The sequence below is a fragment of the Carlito syrichta genome, unplaced genomic scaffold (assembly GCF_000164805.1).
Source record: "Carlito syrichta isolate Samal-C Ts95f unplaced genomic scaffold, Tarsius_syrichta-2.0.1 Scaffold314030, whole genome shotgun sequence".
Classification (NCBI taxonomy): domain Eukaryota; kingdom Metazoa; phylum Chordata; class Mammalia; order Primates; family Tarsiidae; genus Carlito; species Carlito syrichta.
This window is the reverse complement of record NW_007258126.1, coordinates 180487-192869: the sequence shown is the minus strand read 5'-3', so window position 1 is coordinate 192869 and position 12383 is coordinate 180487. Positions and strand designations below refer to the sequence as shown.

Below are 12383 nucleotides of genomic sequence, written 5' to 3'. Positions count from 1 at the left end.
GGAGTGGGGAAGACCAGTCAAAACCAACACAGGCTTTGCAAATACAACAGCAGTGTCTAATGCTTGGAAGAGCAGTTGCTATTTATCTAGCAACATAAGCAACATTATCAAAGCACTTTAAAAAGGTTTCTTGTACCAAGACACTAAGAATAGAAAGACTACAATATGATCCTCAATAATTAAGGCACAGTTTATTGGGGCTGGAAGGTGATGATTGAACATGCAGAAAGTGGAACATAGAATTAGCACACTATTCATGCATGGCATGTGCAACAAACTGCCCTATGTTTTACAGTTAGTGGAATGTGACTTACATTTTCATCAAAGATAAAATGATTTGAAAAACCAGATTATTTCAGTAGTAACAATAGGTTCTTTGGCAACTGCATAAGTAGCCAGTGAGTAAAACATAAATAAAATATTCATATACAATATAGTAATTCTAAACTGTACAATGAAAAATGATCTTCTCGGTGATAATTGTGGATTCCTTTAATAGCATGAATTCTTTGCTTTATAGCTGGAATCCTATTAAAATCCTATATTAAAGTGATTTCAAATAAGTTATTTTGGGGGATAATAGAATTCAGTACCATAAGATTCTTTTCACTGTCTTTATTTTCACCTTCTTTGGCATTTGACAACTCTATTTCATCTGTGCTTCACTCCAATAGCAGATAAATACAGTAGCATCAATTTGATTGAATAAGGATGTAGAACTTGGACTTATATACTTACTCATCACTATGTGCTGGGTTTTCATATGTTTATGGTTACCATTCTCTATGTCATTAGGCACTCTGTCTCTTCCTATAGCCTTGACCCCTAAATACAGCTTCCTGGGCAAATTCAGAATGCCTACATAGAAAAGGCTACTATTTCAAAAGTGAAATTATTGGCACTAAATCTCCTAGGTAAGGGAGATTTTGTTTAAGGAGTGTGGGAAGATGTTTGTGTATACATTTGTGTGCCCTCCAAAATGTCATTCAGGAAAAACAAAACATTTAATTACTGAAGAAAATTTTCTAGCCCCTCCCCTGGGGATTCTGATTCCATAGGTCCAAGTGAGGCCCTGACCACACTAGGTGGTTCTTATGATCAAGAACACTGTTACAATGGAATGGGATAATGCTTTTCTGGCCAGTCTTCATACAGAATAATGACAACTCCTACTAATTGGTAATGGCTTCTTAGAGGGCTACACTGAAAGGAGAATTAAGTACTGGCACAGAAAAACAAACAAAAAATGCGAGGGTTGACTAGCAAGGTCTACTAGTAGAAGGAGAAGGAAGTCCTGCTGCAGCCCAAACCTTGATAAAAGATAAGAAAGGAAGGGATACTTGAGAGGGAAATAGAAGGGAGAAACACAAAAAAGGAGGGAGAAAAAAAAACCTAATTGTACTGTATGTGTGAGGTGGGTATGGCCTAACAAAGGGAGCTGTTATTGTGGCTACATGAGACCAAACAAACATTAAATTGAAATAGAATGATAAATGATACATTTTAATTTTCATTGTAATGCAATTTTCAGTTTGACTTTTTACTAAGATCAATTTTTATCAATGTCAAAAATAGATGATAAAGGGTAGATTTGGTCTACCTGAAGTTGACATTTGTTATTAATAAACACGTCAATGAAGTACCTTCTGAAAATACTAATTTTTTTCTCAAATCATAGTCAATACTCAGTTAACTAAGACAACTGAGCAGGAGGAAAACTGAGGACGGGTGAGAATGGAGGTCACAAATAACATTATCTCTGTTAAAATATGATATATTTAGTGGGTACTTTCATTATGATTACACCCAATATTTAGAGACTAATTTACAACTCAAGAGGTAGTAACCACCCAGTAGTTTAAAAAATAAAAAGCAGACAGTAGTTCAGAGTCACAAAATACCATGTCATTTGCTTGATGAAAATGGCCAAAAAGTTCCTACATGCAAAAACAGTATATTGTTATTGTCTGTGTTTTTTTTTAGCTGAGCTCTCTGTTTTGTAAATTTTTACACGAAGACTAGAGACACTTTTGCGTTATGAAGCTGCTTTCTGTTTAATACTCCATGCAACCTCCTTCTTGTTTTAGTTTTAGCTTCATCAGGTGACATCACAATGTCCTCAGTGCCCAGCCTCACGCTTAGTTTCACACACACCACAAACTACATCCTTTTCCACTTTACTGTCATCACTTCCCTCAAACATCTTTCTCTCTTGAGTAGCTCTGGGAGAAGAGCCACTAAATCATTCAGCTATTTTAGGATGAGTCCCTGTGGTCTCGCCAAAGTCCTGGGATTTTATATCTAGTGTGGCTCATGCCCTTTCATTTCTTCTTAGGAAAAGGAGAACAAATCAATCTCCAGAAGCCACAAGAAAGATATTTACCCAAGAATAAATGTAGTAAAAGCTTTCCCAGGAATCCAGTGGTATGGCAGATTCACCCATGAATGGAAGAGATTCCAAATAGAAACACACATGGCAGGTGTGTAAATTTATGGTGGGTGGTTGGGGGGAGGGGGGTTTAAAATGCCACTAGACATAATCCCACATCTGTTTGTTACTGTGTGGCTTAAAATAATTGACTCCTAGTATACAGATATAATTTCTGATTCATGGTAATTCACTTCCAAATATATACTATGTAGTTAGTTAATTGACACCTAGGTAACTGAGACATGTGTCTCAGCATCAGAAACTAGGGCCCTTAGAGACACAGAATGTGATCACTCAGAGGAAATTATGGTGAAATTTATTAATATTCTGTAGAAAGAAGGATTTTCATTTTTGTTAGGGTTACCTACATTTATTTATCTATTTATAACTCTTCTGGCCTACTTTCAGGGTTTAGTAAATAGTGACCTCATTCATTTGGCCAGCACTGTCATCATCCCACAACTGACACACAACCCAGAAATGTGTGCTGAAAATGGAAAGGTTAATAAAGAAAAAAGTAATTTAAAGCTTCAACTATGGTTTAACTATCTTCTATTTGTATCATGTATCTTAATTCATGTGTGTATAAAAGAATGAATGTACAACCAAAAAGAAAATTTACAAAAATAAAGTCATGAAACAATCATTCTTCCACAAAAGAAAGACTATTTCTAATAAGTGAGCAAACACATATACTCACATTTAGATATATTTCTCCTTTTCATGTCTAACACGGCTTCCACCCTAGAGGCATGCCTAATAGCAACAAAGCTGAAGTACTTTCCAGTACTGGTTACAGGCTAGAATCAGTTCAGAGAACATCCTGGAAGTCCCCACTAGTGTTCTGGGTCTTTTCTTAATGTCTGGAAACTTTCCTTCCTTTTCTTTTGTAGCACCTGCAGGGTCTTGGCAGGAAAGATAAGACCACTTGGGTTCAGGGCCTTCTTCAAAGCTTTCCTCTCTCTTAATCTCATGTGGGTCTTGAGCCCATTCCTTTACTACTTGGCACTCAGCCTTGAACGGACATTAGAATCAACTGAAAGGAATTTGAAACAAACACAACAATTGGGCCTCACTCCCAGCAGCTCAGACCTGATATATCTGGGTGGAGACCCAGACACTAGCATTTTTTTCAAAGCTCCTCAGGTGGTTATAGTGTACCGATGGGCTTGTGAATGAACTGCTTTATAATGTAGATGGTTATATCTTTCCTGTATTTCAAAAAAATGTTTAAAAAATAATAGTAGCCGGGCTTGGTGGCTCAGCCTGTAATCCCGCGCCTTTGGGAGGCTGAGGTGAGTGGATTGCCTGAGCCCGTGGGTTCGAGACCCGCCTGGGCAGCGAGACCTCATCTGTACAATAAATCAAAAAATCAGCTGGCCGTGACAGCTCATGCCTGTAATTCTGGTTACTCGGAAGGCTGAGGCGGAAGGATCGCCGGAGCCCAGCAGGTCAAGGCTGCGGTGGCCGGGAGCCGCCACTGCACTCCAGTCTGGGCGACAGAGTGAGACTCCAACTCAAAATAATAATAATAATAATAGTAATATATTTTTGCTGCCCTTCATTTCAGCTACACATTGAAATAGAAAATCAAATGTTAGGCACAATTTCTTAATGTAGAAATACAGTATTTCTAATTTAGTCAAAAATGATTATAACTGTCACAAGAAAGCTAATTCTCATGAATTTCCTTGACATAACACTATAAACTCAGACTATCTTGATATTTTATCCAAATGTCATGTTAAAGTGATTTATAATCTGGTTTTCAATTCACCTCATACATTACTAATCTAAACACTTAGTAAATCAAATCAGCTCCATAATTGAAAAAGTACTTTACATGGTTTAACATAAAAGAGGTCAGCAGAAATTAACATGTGATAATTTTCCATGCTTTTATACAACTAGAATGACTAATTCTTAGCACAGTTGAATACATTTTCCCAGTAGATAGTTTTTTTTTAAAGTCAGTGAAAAACTATCCCCCTTACTCTAAAAATTAAGCCCATATTTCTCTCTTTTTTTTAATTTGGGAAAGAAATAATAAAATGTATGCTCACTACTTGTTGTTTTTCTTTCACCTACTGATTCGTATCGTTACACATAAATGTTCACATAAATGTTTTTTTTTCACCTACTGATTCGTGTTGTTACACATAAATGTTCACATAAATGTGAATAAATGGTAATTTTGATAAATAAAATAAGAAAATTGGTACAAAGTCAATTAGGTACACTCTTTATTCCCCTCGCCTTTTCCCCTTTATTCTTTTTTCTTTGTATTTATATCACTACTTTTATATCACTATTGTCATTGCTCCAAGTGTGACAGGGGCTATGGGGAACTTAACCTTGATGTCACCTCCATGAGGACAGATTGACTTTTGTTGACATCAGCATTCCTATGACTCTGAACAATGCCTTACATGCAATAGGCAGGAACTCAATGTGCATTTGCTGAGGGAGGGACTTTTGAAATACATTACACTGTTGGGAGGTGGAGGCTAGAAGATTGCCTGAGCCCAGGAGTTTGAGACCAGTCTGGCAACTTGGTGAGACCTTGTCTCTACAATAAATCAAAAAAGTAGCTGGGCATGGTGGCACATGCTTATAGTTCCAGCTACTTGGGAGACTGAGGCAGAAGGATCCCCTGAGCCCATCAGGTAGAGGCTGTGGTGGCTGTGAGCATGCCACTGCGCTCCATCCTGGGTGACAGAGTGAGACTTTGACTCAAAAAAAAAAAGACATACATTATACCACCACAAAAAATCCTTCACTAGTGTGTACTACTGCAAGATATACACCAAACTCTCAGAGAGTTAAGCTATGGAAAGCTCTTTTCACTATGATTCTTCACTTCTCTAAGTATTGTTTTCTTAAGTTTTAAGATAGTGACAGATGGTCTGAAGGGAAATAGCATTTGTGAGTCTGAGGATCATTACAAAGCATATTGGTGAGTAGGATGATTTAAACCTGAGAGTCAGCTGGGGCCCACAGGAGATGCCTGTCTCAGAAGGGTTCTGCAAGGAGTCAATGAGATATGTGTGAAGTGCTGGGATGAGAACTGGTAGAGAAAACACACAAATGTTAGTGCTGTTGACATCATTATTATTTTAAGGATTAAGCTAACCGTATTATTAATCTGCACACAGCATACAACCTCCTCCATAAAATATATGTGGCACATCACTGTTGGGGAGCTTATCCTACACATGAACTCATTTTATACTTACAGTATTAGCAGAGGATGACTGCATTATCAATCCCATTTTACAGATGAGAAAACTGAGCCTTAAAGAAATCAGATAACTTGCCCACATCCACAGTAAGTGGAAAAGATTGGAATAAAAAATAACATCTTTGATCTTTAAGTTACTTTCCACTACTCTATAGTATATACCATAGGATTCTACAAATATTTCAGACATATGAATTAACTGAAATTGATTTCACCTTCTGAATCTTTTTTCAGCTGAAAATGTGTGAAATATTGCCAATCTGCCTACAGACTGTACAGCCAACTTTCAATTGTTCAAGAAAAATGTCACTTACATGGTCCCTATGATGCCCTGCCCTTTTCCTCCTAGATTAGTTCTCGATATTTTGCAATTTTCACTGAAGAAGGACCAAGGGAAAATGTCAGACCCAAAGTTCTTCTTTCTCCATAGCTTGTTGACAGCCCACGTGAAACACTTTGTAGGTGGGGGAGCAGGGACTTTCAAATGCAAATAAAGGTTTGGTTTATCTGCCTGAGTCACTGTACTGCGGCTTCCCCTCAGTTCAGACATTTGACTGGGGCTCTTAGTGTGGCTTTCTGGCTACTAAGACAATATGCACACTTATTTGATCCTTCAAAACTCATCTGAAATGATTTCATGTTTCAGAAAAATAGTGAAAGCCCTTCTTTCCACCAATTACTTTTAAAGCCGAAGTTCTAATCCATTGAAATCAACCAAATCTTTCACTCTAAAATTTTCTTAAAAAGAAAATCCTAAAAAGTGAATTGCTATTGTTTTATTCTATGTTTTATAAAGAGCCATATATTCAAGATATCTTTTTATAGATACAATAATTATTAAAAGTATACAATTTCTTCATCCACGTGACTTCAAAATGTTAAAAAAAAAGAATTAAAAGTAAGAAAATAAATTCAAATATGTCAATATAACAAAATCTACCATTGCAGGGCTATGAGAATTACAGGAAACTTACGCCTGTGTGTACAGAATTTCTGGCATTTAGTAGGTGATCAATAAATGATCAACGCTTCTGCTCCTATGGGAACCGACTTTATGTTGCTTTGGACTGAACCAGCAGAGGGCACTCACAGTGCTGCCAGATTAGATCAGTTAGCTTCAACTCTTTAATCCAAATGGCCCCTTCAATTTAGTCTTTCCTATCAATACCTAATTACTACTAAATCCATTAACACTAATAATTGACTATACAAAATGATGTACTTTTCTCATATGTCTAATTAAACATGGCGGTGATATTTCTAGAAGATAACAGTGAAGTTTATGAATTCACAGCAATAAAAATAATTTGGGGTAATGAAAAGTAAAATACTCATGTTTTAGAGGTGACACAAGACATGAAATTACCTAACTTCCAAGAATAGTGGCAAGCAAAGGTCAAAATATCAAAATTAGAAACCATTCTCAAAGCATTCTCTTTTTGGAAATACATGTTTAAATGTCATGTTCTCAGACTGTCTAATCTGAGATGGATGCCCAGTTTATGTGACAAATAGTTTGTATAATCATAGGCCTTAAAAAAACCCCTGCTATTTCAGTTCCTTATTATTCTATTTTTATTTTATTCTATTCTATCTAGTAAGAGAGTTCAGCACAAAGTTGTGTGTCCCCAAGAAGTAGTGCCAAGCTTTAGGGTTGCAATTTTATAAATCTGGATTGATCGTGAGTCATCACCAGGTCTCCGAATTCTAGATCACCAGGTCACTTGTGAGTTTGATTCTAGGTTCCGGGTCTTCACCAGAGACCTAGGTCCCAAACTTCTTCAAAAATCCTACAGAAAACCTGCATGAGTCATTTTAATAAATGCAAAAGAGAAAAAATGTACCCCACCTGATATATTGGATGAGCACAATTTAAAGAGAAAAAGTTATTCTCTAATTACTAATATTTATGTATTTAATATATGCTTACTATGTCCCAAGCACAGTCTTAATACCTGAAAACACATATACTAACTCAATTTTCTTAACATTCCTATTTGATAGGTATTATGATTATCTCAATGTTATAAATGAGGAAGCTGAAACAAGCGGCGACGGAGCATCCTGCCAAAGGTCACGCCACTCACAAGTGGGAGAAGGAAGGATTCAGATCCACACCGTCAACCACCACCCCATGCTTCCTTATGATGATTTGCTGTTAGTACTTTTCTACGCTAATTCCAAATCTTGACACTCTTAATAATCCTAAACCATACAAATTATATTGCTAAAATGACCTACCACTAAAATATTATACCTTAATTTCCAACATTAGGAAATAAGGGAAAGCACATTCTATACTTCCATGGTTTTCAATTAATCTTTTGGATTTTAAGTTTCATTTGAAAAACTATCACTGATGCATGAATACAATTTTGCATATCTATGAAAAACAATACACAAATGTAAACAGAAAAAAACTCCAGGAAGATCTGCCCAGTGGTAAGTATTCTGTGCTTGATTTTGGAATTTGCAGGGTAGGACAGATGTGGGGGGGAAAAGAATTAAAGGAAGTCAGGAAGATAGCAAGGTTTAAAAATATGTGAGAGAAATAAGCATCAGTGAGAAATTTATCACATAGTCCTGATCTACGGAGTATCAAACTGAGATGCAAAGTTACAGACAACAAAAGACATTTTTCTGGGCAGAACTTGAAATGCTGAATAAGGTGTTGCAGAGACAATGGATGGCAGACAAAATGAAAGTATTCTAGTAACTACTAGAAAACTTTCACAAGACAACAAAGATTGGTATCAGAGCGAGGTAGAACTAGAAAGGTTTACACAAATAGATGGTATACATTGGCCAAGGTCTTCTACATAGAGCATAATTTTAAAAGAACATGTCTGATCCACTCCTCACAAGGAGTCCCAAAAATGAAGTCTATAACCTTTCTATTTCTGAACACATTCATTGTGAATTACGGTATTTTATGTAATGTATATAAAAATATTTTCTATCTTTAAAAAAAATTCTTGGAGGTAAACTGAGAATAAACACACTGCATTACTGAACCCAGTCCTGTCACTTGTAAGCCTACTACCATGTTCTAATTGATGTTCTGGCTATTCTAAAAGTAAAAAGTCTCTGCTTTTAAAGACAGCCAGTTCCAAGCACCTCAACTCAGTAGTGGGTGCTATTGTTTAGATTTCCTGGTATGAATCTTTGGAACCTAAACATCTTAGAATGAGACTGAAATGTTCAACATATCTTAGAGGATTTCACCTGAATCTGAAGCATGTATCCATTCATTTCACACAAGTTGAGCTCTTACATATGCTTTCCAGAACCAGTCAGAATTGGCTCCTCTACTCAGGTTTCACTCCTTCAAGAAGTCTTTTCTCATCATTCATTTCTTCTCATCACTGTGTCATCGCTATTGTCATACTGATGACATTACCTCATAATTAGTTATCTGTTCAGCTGTCTCTCCTGTCATCTAGACAGTTCTTTGAAGGTTGCAACCATGTCTTAGTCAACTTTGTATTCCAAGTACATAACATAAGTAATCGATAAAGTGTACTGAATTAATGAGGGAAGAATCCAACTAAAAGAGTTGTTGACATTTTGGTACCATTCCTCATTTCTCAACCTTTTGCAGTCTGACTTCACCATTAAAACTTATCTTGCCAAGGTTACAAATGAAATGATTCTCTTTAAGTCCAATGAAACCTCATAAACTCTTATCTTGCTTAATCTCTTGGCAACTTTTAATACTGCCAACCTCTCACCTCTTCTCAAAACACTCTCTTGCTTTGACTTCTAATGCCATATTGACCAAATTTTCTTGCTGCCTCTTTGGCTTCTTCCCAGCCTTTTTTCAGTCTTTTCTTCTTCAGCAGTTCTCAATCATAGATGAATACTGAGATCATCTAGGGACCCTCTGAAAACTCCTGATTTCCTACCTAGACCCACCCCAGAGATTCCATTAGTTTGGTATAGGGCCACCAGAACTAAGCTCTGTAGGAGAATTGATGTTGCAGCTAGAGTTGAGCAGCAATATTTTAGCCACTTCCCAAAGTAGAGGAATCCTCATGAATCTATCCTTGGCCTTGGAGAGTTCCCTAGTTAAGCTCATTCACATCCATGTCTTTGATTATCATCTCTGTGTCAAATATCTCGCCTCTCAATTGCTAATATCTCTTCTGCCCACCAGACTCACACATCCAACTAATTACTAGACATTTATGGGAACCTCAAGCCAATGAAACTCATCATTTTACAGAAAACTTGCTGTTTCTCCCTTTTTCATATATTGCACCATCATCCATACAATAGCCCGTCAAAATCTTCAATAATGTCTGAAACCTTATTCTCTCTCATCTCTCTCATTAATTGCCAAGTGCTGTTGACTCTGTCTTCTGAACACCTGTAGCATCTCTATGTTTTTCTCCATTTTTACTGATACTGTCCTAGTATAGGCATCTATCACATATATTCCAAATTTCAATAAAATCTTCCTACAACCAACTCAATACCTTCAGTCTTGGCTCCACAACTGTTACTCCAAAGTACTTACTACCCTGCAACCAGAAGAATCCACCAAACACACAAATCTGATTATGTAATTTACCACTTTTAAATACCTTAGGATAAATTTATACCTAAAAACTTATACCAAAAAGAATCCCTGCCTGCCTCTCCAACACACGGTCCACTTCACACTCCACGACCAAGTGTAGGCATGGTGGCTCAGCCTGTAATCCCGTGCCTTTGGGAGGCTGAGGTGGGTGGATTGCCTGAGCCCGCGGGTTCGAGACCTGCCTGGGCAACTTGGCGAGACCTCATCTCTACAATAAATAAAAAATTAGCCAGGTGTGGTAGTGCATGCCTATAGTTCCAGCTACTTGGAAGGTTGAGGTAGAAGGATCACCGGAGCCCAGCAGATCGAGGCTGCGGTGGCCGGAAGTGGCCAATGTACTCCAGTCTGGGTGACAGAGTGAGACTCCAACTAAAAAAAAAAAAAAACAACAAAAAACAGGATTTCAAAGAATCCTTGCTCTCAAAGCCCTCAGGGTCTTTATACTGTTTGCTCCGTCTGGTATAACTTCCCGTAATTTCTTCCTCTCTCTAACTCCTGAATATTACTCAGTTCTCCACTTGAACATCAGTTGCTCAAGAAGGCATAACCTTACTCTCCTAACAAGCTTAGATCTTCCCACCATATTTTCCTGTAATAACCTAACCCATAGACTGTAAACACTTTGGGACATGGAGCATAGTTTTTTTGGTATGTGCAGGTCTAGCCCTTAGGCATCTGTCAATAAATGACAGAATGAATAAATGATTCACATATATAATGAATGATCATATCTGTCTGGCCCCACAACTATTGCCAAAAGGAGATTTTAAAAAATCATTAGATGAGGCAACTCCTTTGGGTCCCCTTCTACTATGGGAGTTTTTCTGTCCTCTCAATAAATCTTGCTTTCTAAAAAAAAAAATCATTAGATGTGTCACTCAGTTACCAAGTAAACTTAAGGCAAAAAATAAAGTGCATTTAGAATGCCTCATTTTACATACTAGTTAGAAACCTCATCCTTTTAAAGATGAAGTTAGGGAAATTGCTGGAATCAGGGAACGTCTTTTTGTTAACCTGATAGTTTATTAATGAAGTTCTCTGACTTAATTTCATATCAGTCTATGTTCAGGGATGGTTTTTCAAAATGATCAATCTGCATCCATCACAGCTTCACAAGCTACACTTTAAAGCATATGGGAAATGAAAAGAAAGCTATCTAGAAAAACAGTAAGATGTTTGCTATTAATGTTATGCTGATAACTCCTGAGAGTCTGGTAGAAGTGAGGGTGAAGTAATAATTAGTTTAATGATGCAATGCTAATTAACTTAACCTCTTTCAAATAGGGTATGTAATATGAATCAGGAGGCTGGCTAAGGTAATATAATTCCCAGACAGAAATTCAAAGAGGGGTAATGGTGACTAACTTGAGGTGGGCCATTGGTCTTTCCAGTGAGAAAGAGAGAGGGACAGGCTTGCAGCTTGGAGGTCCAGTAACTACAGAACACTTGGTGTAGAAAAATGAAAGTTCCATTCATTTATACAGAGATATTGGGAAAGCACCTGCTTAGAAGTTAGTGTTATTTTATGCTGGGAACTTACATTTCTCTACAGCAGTGTTATCCACAAGAAATACAGCACAAGCCCATTTAAAAAATTAAATTTATAGTAGCCACATTTAAAAAGTAAAAATAGGCTGGTTGCAGTGGCTCTTGCCTGTAACCCCAGCACTTTGGGAGGATGAGGCCGGAGGATTGTTTGAGCCTAGACATTTGAGACCAGCCTGGCAACATAGCCAGACCTTGTCTCTACAAAAAAATTTGAAAATTAGCTGGGTGTCATGTTGTATGTGTATAGTCCCAGCTACGCTGAAGTGGAAGGATCACCTGAGCCCAGGAGCTCAAGGCTGTAGTGAGCTGTGATAATGTCACTGCCTGAGTGACAGAGTAAGATTTAGACTCAAAAAAAGAAAGAAAAAGCCGGGCTCGGTGGCTCAGCCTGTAATCCCACGCCTTTGGGAGGTTGAGGTGAGCGGATTGCCTGAGCCCGCAGGTTCGAGACCCGCCTGGGGCAGCGAGACTCACCTCTACAATAAATCAAAAAATCAGCCGGATGTGGTAGTGCGTGCCTGTAATTCCGGCTACTTGGAAAGCTGAGGCGGAAGGATCGCTGGAGCCCAGCAGGTCGAGGC

The 12383-nt window shown here is 37.6% G+C and overlaps 1 protein-coding gene across 1 annotated transcript in view; it reads right to left on the bottom strand.

The window, feature by feature from the left end:
- Window positions 1–12383, bottom strand: part of ITGA4 (integrin subunit alpha 4) — a 78014-nt gene that overhangs the window by 61031 nt on the left and 4600 nt on the right. The window lies entirely within an intron of this gene.